Genomic DNA, 8894 nt, shown 5'->3' with positions numbered 1-8894 from the left:
TGCACCAGCACACCAGTCAGGAATGAAAATAACTATCAACTCCTCAAATGTTTATAAGCCTCTTGGGCTATTGCACATGTAATTTAGAGTTGCCATCTTGTCTCCTTCTTCTTCTCAGTGGAATGGAATGTCCTCACTTCATCTTGGTAGCTGTAGGGATGTGGGGAGGAGAGTTTGCTAGTCAACCCTTGGTTGAAGTCCTCTTCCCTCTTTGGTAGCAGGTTGTGTGGTGGCACTTCCTCATATAAGTCACTACTAAGCAAATCCTCCCTGCAGGTTGTACCTGGAACCAGGGCAGGGGGCAGGTAAGTACTCTCACCCAATCAGAGCAATCAACTTGTCATTCCCTGAAAATAGAGTCGTCCCTCCAGTCTGGCCTGTTCCCTCCCCCAGCACGCTTGACTGGTGGGGAAGAAGAGAAGGCCTGACTGCCTTTGAGCAAGGCCGCATTCCAGGGGAGTGGTTCCTCCCGCATTCGCTACACACTGGGCGTGCTGTGCCTCGTGCCTGCAGCCACCCTTGAAGGGTTATTGTTACACAATAGTCATGAACTCTGGAATGTTTCTGGTCATTTACAGTGTGACATAGTCACGCTGCCAATGACACTGTCAAGCTTCAAGGCCCAGAATGCAGTTGGCTTGTTTTTCAATAGAACAGAGTTCCGCCCAGCACAGAACAAAGCTCGGAGGTTTTTTACAATACGCATCCTACTCTGAGACGCATAAGGAGAAACCCTAGGGAAATAAACTACAAGAACATGTTACAAGTCACACTCCAAGCGTGTCACAACCCCTGTAAAGTACACTGAACTAGCTGACCACCCTGCTTACTGATGAGCTTTCTAGAGATTAGCCTAGCAGTCCTTGGGGTGCCTTTTTGTCCACTCTTGCCTCCCCTTCTTTGGTTTGTTTCCTGTATGAGGTAGATGAAGAAAGCAAGAGATTAAGGTTCCAAAGAGCGCCTGATTCATGAGGCATGCCTGTTTTGCCTCCGTAGTATTCATTGAAAATGGCACGGTTCCAGTAGAAGAAACAGAAAGTAAAAATGAACCTTAACTCTGGCTTCTGTGATCAGCGATAGGAATGAACAGCGTGGCTGGCGTTCGTGTCTCCGCACAGATGCCCCTTAAGGTACGTCTATTATGTCCATTTCGCTTGTACGGTAAAGAGACCCAGAAACAGATAAATAACTTAGATACTTTAGGGAAACAACAATGGTGCATATAAAAAAAATTTATATATATATATATATAACTGAGGATTGAACCTGAGCCTCATACATGCCTGACAAGTGCTATTTATTTTATCTATTTTTATTATTTATTTATTTATTTATTTATTTTTGAGATAGGGTCTTGCTAACTGACCTAGGTTGGTCTTGAACTTAAAATCCGTCTGAGTCAGTAGCCCAATGTATCACCAGACCTGCTCAAAATAATAATAATAATAATAATAATAATAATAATAATAATAATTGGGGGGAGGAGGTGGTTGAAGCATGGTTTCTTTGTGTAGCTCTGGCTGTCCTGGAACTCACTCTCTATAGACCAGACTTTCCTCAAACTCACAGAGCTCTTCCACAGTCTACCTCCTCAGTACTGAGCTCAAAGGCACATGCTACCAATGCCTGGTGCAAAACATTTAAAAAAAAAGATTTATGTATTTGAATTTTATGTGTATGAGTGTTTTGCCTGTGTGTATGTATCCACATAGGTTTCTGATGTCCGTGGAGGTCAGAAGAGGGTGTCAGATCCCCTGGAACTGGAGTCAAAAATGGTTAGAGACTTCCATGTAGCTACTGAGAACCCAACCCACCAAGCTATCTTCCAAGCCACTCCAAAAATATTCTTGAGTAACTTAATATCACACTTACTGTGACCAAAGTCTTTCTATATTATGCCCAACACTTTCTCCGTCTGAGAAGATCAAAGGGGGTGGGGGTGGGGTGAGGGGAGGAGACCTTTGGAATGAGAAAGCTTATAATATAGACTGAAGCCTACTATATTTTGTAATGAATTACCAAGTGAAAAAGTTTAGGAAGGATCCACAACATATATTTGACACAGTGTGATGTGTTTGGAACTCATTTTACCCCAAGAGAAACTGTTTAGGAAACCCTCCTTACTGCCCCTCATAGACCTAAATCCTATTAGCACCTACATAAGGACACCGGCCTTCAGGTCCTTTCATTTTATTTTGACTCAAGTTATGTGCTTGTCACCCAGTAACAAAAGAGCACTCTGGCTCTTTTAGTCTGTTCACTCATTCGCTCATCCAAGGAACACTTATCGCCTGCCTGTTGTCACACTGTAGGTGATGGGGCAGGCTAGATGGAAGACTGGGTATGAACAAGAGCAGCACCTTAACCTCAAAGAATCACCTGTTTGGAGGCGGGGCGGGGGGGCGGGGCGGGGAAGGTGGTGGTGGTGGAGGGGACTGAGTGCAGAGTATAATTTGATTCATGTCATTGGTATTTTTTAAATAAAGTAGTTACATTAATAATCTGCTAAAGGAGATCAAATTTATTTTAAAAGACTAATGCCCAGCTTTGACTGTATAGCTTTTAATTTTTCAGATTTTCGAAAGTATCATTACATATGTTCATCTGGGTCTCATGTACTGTGAATAATGTACATTCCGACATTATTTAGGGTCAGCTGTCTAGTAGAAAATTCCATATTCTTCTTAACATTCTAACCCAATGGGACAAGACTACAGTAGCCTCAACCATTGGCAGGATTGTCTGTGTCTTCCGCTGACACTGTCCTGACAGGAGTGACTCAGGTGTGGCTAGCCAGTGTTGTCACTGTGTGGCTCTTCACCGACACGAGTTTGTGTTTCCACAACAAAGCACTGACTTGATTTTGTGTTTTCCAACATCACATAGCCCATCTCTCACTGAAATGGAGACCAGCCCACTGTATCAGAAGGAAGCCTAAAATCATTGGCACCAGACATTATTTTACTTCAAAAGGATGTACTCTGAAAAGGAGAGTGGTCAAAAGCTGCTGGTGTCCGGAGATGGAAGAGTACTCTACCTGGGGACGTTAGAGAGCAGGTGACCAAGAGACTTGGTTTGCTACTGGTTTGGCCAGCTGGATGACTTGAGCAAAACATGCCACCGCTTCACACCTGTAAAATGCCTCAAGTCACCCAGGTGACCTCTGCGTCCATTCCTACAAACCAACAAGTTAAAAGCTTGTTGCTCATCTTAATAAAGATGTACTCAAGCTCAAAAGGACCACGGAAGCATCATCTTGTGGTGCTCTGGTCCAGCCACTCAGCTCTCCCTGGTGTTTTGGTCAAGAGAGCAAAAGAAAACCAGGTGGCCTAGCCCTGTAACTCCTGGCTCAGCTTTGAAGGAACCGATGACTCAGCACGTGGCTCTCTGCCCTGTGGGTCAGGGCCACGAGTACCCAGGTGGGCCTTGGTATGGGGTTGCTGCCAGCACTTTGAGGTGAGCCAGGGACTTGCAATGTGAACTATTTCAGTAGCCACTTGGATTCCAGGGCACTGCACTCAGGCTGAGGACTGTCAGCCTCCATCCCGGATCAAACTGCAGCCTTGGATAATTACACTTCTCCATTGGCCCCTGCGTTTCAGAGCTGTGTGGCATCCAGACTTCCTCTTCCCTGTGCTGTGTTCGAGTGTCCTTTTCCTGCCTGTGAATCTGAGGATGAGATGAATGAAGTAGGAGAGTGTTCCTAATCCCACGGACCAGCTTTGCATGTCAATATAGAGAAAAGAATAGAAGAGGGAAAAAAAGAAAGAGAGAGAGAAAGAAAGAGAGAGAGAAAGAAAGAGAGAGAGAAAGAAAGAGAGAAAGAGAGAGAGAGAAAGAAAGAGAGAGAGAGAAAGAGAAAGAAAGAAAGAAAGAAAGAAAGAAAGAAAGAGAGAAAGAAAGAGAGAAAGAGAGAGAAAGAGAAAGAAAGAAAGAAAGAAAGAAAGAGAGAAAGAGAGAAAGAAAGAGAGAGAAAGAGAAAGAAAGAAAGAAAGAGAGAGAGAGAAAGAGAGAAAGAGAGAGAGAAAGAGAAAGAAAGAAAGAGAGAGAGAAAGAAAGAAAGAGAAAGAGAGAGAGAAAGAGAAAGAAAGAAAGAAAGAAAGAAAGAAAGAAAGAAAGAAAGAAAGAGAGAGAGAGAGAGAGAGAGAGAGGGAGGGAGGGAGGGAGGGAGGGAGAGAGGGAGGGAGGAAGAAAGAAAGAAAGAAAGAAAGAAAGAAAGAAAGAAAGAAAGAAAGAAAGAAGCTATCAAATCCTTTTCCCCTTCCCTTTCCCTTGAGGGCAAAGGAAACTTACTCCCTCAAAACAAAGAGAGAAGGGTGTGTCAGCAGGGGAGTCACCATAGGTGGGGATCTTGGAAATCCATGAACGAGAGTCATAGAGATTCATGCAACACTGGTGTGTATGTATGAAAATCTCTTTCTGTTTTTTAGGGGTGCAGGGTTGCGAAACCTAGAGCCCTATCTTTAAGCTATGAGATGTCAACATAATTGTTTTGAGGGCCACCAATCAGACCACACATTTTGCCCTACCCGATTATAATGAGTGCTCATTAGGTATTGTGATAACAACACCCTCCTTGTTTGTTAACAAAGGAGCATTCCGTCCGTGGATCACCCACTGCAGCTGAGGTGGCAGGATTAGAGTCTCCCACTCCTTCCCTAGGCTTCCTGATTCACTCCTGAGCGGACACGTGGTCATGGGCTCACATGGTCAGAGGTGCTTTCTCCTCCGGGTTCTGTCTCCTTCATCCTCTCTTCTTTTTGTCTTCTGGGCTACACTAGGTTCCTTACTGAGAGGAAAGACCTACTAGCCAGCCAGGTTCCTCAGGTGATCCTGACACAGAGGGTTTCTGAGAACTGGAAGCAATACAAAATGGAATTCCAAAAGCTGGGGACATCTGCCTGCCTCCCAAGGTGACAGACTTTTCCTGAGTGGCCATTTTCTCTTCTTGCTGGGCTAGCCAATGAGAGTATCATTTCTGATGTGCCTGGCAATGTTGGGAAAATATTCTCCTTTTAAGAATTAATTCTAATTACTGACTTTATTTTTACCCACTTAATTGATTTTATTGGTGTTTACTTTAACTGGCCAGATCTCTGTGAGACCTGGCAGGTCTGTTAACCTTTCAAACACTATCCGCTTCTCTCTAAAGGGTCATTGGCATGGCTGAAGAGTTTTAGTTCATTCACCCAATAGTATAAGATACAAACTATGTGCAGGCTGCCGCTTCTTGCGTTAGCAATCACAGTACAATGGTGCCTGGTCCAGGTCTCCTGGCATTTACAGTCTCGTGGAAAAGACACATGTCAATGAACTGGCAACACACTGACAAGACACTGTCTTTGATACAAGAGACATTTGTTTCAGTAACTTGCTACGACTGCCTTCTGGAAACCATTCAAATGCCTGCCGGCTAACTAGAAAAGTGGCTAGATAAATAACTATTGGGTACGTAGTGGGACATCAACCATTATTGAGAATTTTAGTACATTCTCCCTCTGTTAACATGGACTATTTCCAAATACAAGGACTACGGGGTAAAGAAAAGCAACTGTATATTGATTGGCGTGTGCACACCCTGCTTCCATTCGTGGAAGGAAAAGATAGCAGGCTATTTGCAAAGTGCCACATATACATTAGATATGTTCTTTGTGCAGTGCTGGAGGCTCAAACCCAGGACCTTGCACAAGCTAAGCAAAGGGTCTACATCTGAGCTTTACCTCAAACCCCTGCGTGGATGATATGTGAGCAGATATGTAAAAATCAGAAGAATTTTAGGGCCTCTGATCAAGGGAGAAGCAGAGGGTGAACAGTGGGAGGTGTTTACACACACACACACACCAACACTACACACACACTACACACACATATCACACACACATACACACCACAAACACACACCACACACACACACCACACAACCACACACACTACACACTATATACCACACACACACCACATACTATATACCACACACACACACACACCACACACACACACACACACACACACACACACTACACTATATACCACACACACACACCACACACATACCACACACACTCACACTACACACACACCATACACCACACACACATACACACCATACACCTACACACACACCTAAAATACTATCTAAAATGTGCTCCAGTCTCTGGCTGGCTCTCAACACTGGGAACTGGTGAAAGACAAACTGGATGTTTTTCCATAGAGGCTTAAGGAATGGAGGATTCTCTTCACTAGACCTTGGGCGGGGGGCGGGGGGGGGCGCTCCTTTGTGCCCTGTCTTCTTTGGGTCAGTTCCAATCTGATGTTTTTGGAATGAAAAGCAGGATGGGGGTGGGGTGTTGTAATGTTATAGTGAATGGTGCAGAAGGTAGATTACCAGTTCAAACTCGATTGTACAAAGGAGGAGGATATGGGGGCACTGCAAAGCTGGTAACAGTCTTCCTTCCCTATGAACTGTGTTGCCTGTGGCCCTTTAGGTGGCTTTTCTTGCCTGGAGACTGGTGGCAGCAGGCACTGAACAGCCCTGGCTCCTGCCCAAAATGGAAACTGTTCCCTGGTTTCTGTCTTCCTGCTGGCTTACTCTAGGATGCTCTAGCAGTTTATCAGACTTGGCTTTCTTGCTGTTGCTGATTTGCTAGTTGGTTGGTTTTGTTGATTTGTTTGTTTAGTTTCAGTTTTTAGATTGTTTGTTTTGGTGTTTGGTTTTTCTGGACAGGGTTTCTTTGTGTAACAGCCCTGGCTGTCCTGGAACTCAATCTGTAGACCAGGCTGGCCTCCAACTCACAGAGATCTGTCTGCCTCTGCCTCCCAAGTGCTGGGATTAAAGGCGTGGCCACCACACCTGGATTGGTTTTACTTATTTTTTGAGACAGGGTCTCAGTGTGCAGTCCTGGCTGGCCTGCAGCTCACTTATGTAGTAACACTAGGTTGGCCTGAAACTTCCAGTGACTCTCCTGCTTCTTCGTGGACATAAGACATTCCTCACCTGTCCAGCAAACCTATGGAAGCACTTCTGGCCTTTCAGGATCTCTGAGGTTGAAGAGGCCCTGGGGATTTCCCCCACCTCCTCCCTCCAGTTGCCAGGCCTTGGCAACTGTGACTTGACACACACACATCAGGTTCAGGAGTAAAGCTGGTCTCCACCCTGAGCACCAACGTGGAGCCTGGCACACTGTTTACAGTATGCCCACCTCTTCACAGCTCCCTGGGACTGTTGACAAGAGCACTCACAATGGTTAAACTGCCACAGCTGACTGAAGCCAGTGAGGACAGTCCAACACGTCAGCCTTAGGACTCAGAAGGACAGGTGGCTCAAACAGGTTTTCAGGAGTCTCCCTCCTGCCCGAGAGGAGGTAAGTGACTGCACAAACCTCCCTGCCTGCGGAGACTGACACCCTTGAAGCTACCTAACCTCCCATCATGGGTCAAGTTCAATACAGAAATCTCAGCCTCAAACCTTGGAACATACCTTGTATTAATCTTTATCCACAGTAGGTTTTATATATATATATCATATGTATATATGATATATATGTTCCTACAGTCTCACATGTGAAAACTATATACAAGAAAGTCAATAAGGACAACTGACAACTATCTCTTTTTAATACAGGGGGGAAAACTCAGCATTTGCAATAATTTTTAGGTTTTTCTTTGATTTGTTGTTTTCAAATTAATATTTTTTTGTTTCCTTTATTGTTTTTAGTTGGTGGTATTGTTTTGTTTTGAGAGATAGAATGTCACATACCCAAGCTAGCCTCAAACTTGCTATTTAGGTGGAGCTAGCCTTGAACTCTTGATGGTCTTGTTCCTTCCTCCCAGGTCCTGGGAGTCTAGGTATGCACAACCAGGCCCAACTCTGAACTAATACACACACACACACACACACATACACACACTATATATATATATAAAATGAAGCCCAATGGCCTCATTTTTTTACTCTTCCTGTGAACCTGGTCTGTGTAATGAAGACTGCAGACATATTGCCCACTAGTTGGACTGGCAAAGGCCTTTCCCTCCTGGGCTCTGACCTTCAGCTTCTTGTGGGAAATGTCATTTATGCAGCTCTGATGAAGTTTACTTTCTATTTACCCAAATGAATTTTCTTTTTCATAATGACTTCAGAAAATGGACTCTGGACCACTTGGAGTTCAGCAGGATGAGACTTATCTCAGTCCTGCTGTGAATCATTGCTCTCCCCCTTCCCCGCCCATGTCCACAGACACCTGATTTGACTTAGCCCTCATCTAATTCCTCCTGCTGTTTGCAGTGGAATTTCCATGCATGAGTCAAAATGGGTCATCCAACTGCTTAACGAACTGAGCTGTTTGTTTGGAGCTGGGTGTTTACAATGAAAACCACCAACCATGTTGTTTTCTCCTGTTTTGACAGCCCGGAAGTTCAGCAGAAGGAAGAGGGACTCTCCATCCTCGTAGAAGCAAAAGGCTTTCTTTCTGTTTGCCTTTTACTGACTGCAGTGAAAGGCCTAGCCTATGTCCAGTGCCCCAGGTCTTGGTGAATAAGGTGTGGGCACCTACAAAAGCTAATCCCTGCTCGTTGTCTCTAGCCACAACTCAAGGGTTCTGCAGCTTGTCTTTGGAAATGAGTCAACCAACAGTTGGGGAGAAAAACTGTACCTCTAAATCACTAATGACACACCTTCAAGGCTTGTCCTTTCATTTACCAAACCTGGAGTTTAACAACTCGAGACCACACTTCCTTGCCTGGTAAGCCTGTGTTTCACTGAGCTCATAAAACTGAAGAAAAGGTCAGCAGGCTCGCTGCTCCCTCAAGGAGTCTCTGGCCCCCTGCTTTGGCCTACCCTCATTTCCTTCTGCTTCCCTGAAGGACTATTTGAACACATTAAGGAAGAGTCTCATGGG

At 44.7% G+C, this 8894-nt stretch overlaps 1 long non-coding RNA gene across 3 annotated transcripts; it reads left to right on the top strand.

Moving 5' to 3' along the window:
• Window positions 1-644: 644 nt before the first annotated feature.
• Gm35028 lies at window positions 645-8676 on the top strand. Of its 3 annotated transcripts, none has more exons than XR_380291.3 (3): window positions 645-1130; window positions 7210-7361; window positions 8404-8676. It is a non-coding gene; the product is annotated as a predicted gene, 35028 (long non-coding RNA). The 3 variants fall into 3 exon arrangements; XR_380290.4 differs by lacking the exon at window positions 645-1130 and adding an exon at window positions 4303-4716; XR_380289.4 differs by lacking the exon at window positions 645-1130 and adding an exon at window positions 4307-4913.
• The last annotated feature ends 218 nt before the right edge of the window (window positions 8677-8894 follow it).

This window comes from Mus musculus, chromosome 10 (genome assembly GCF_000001635.26).
Source record: "Mus musculus strain C57BL/6J chromosome 10, GRCm38.p6 C57BL/6J".
Classification (NCBI taxonomy): Eukaryota; Metazoa; Chordata; class Mammalia; order Rodentia; family Muridae; genus Mus; species Mus musculus.
This window is presented reverse-complemented; position numbering and strand designations above follow the sequence as displayed.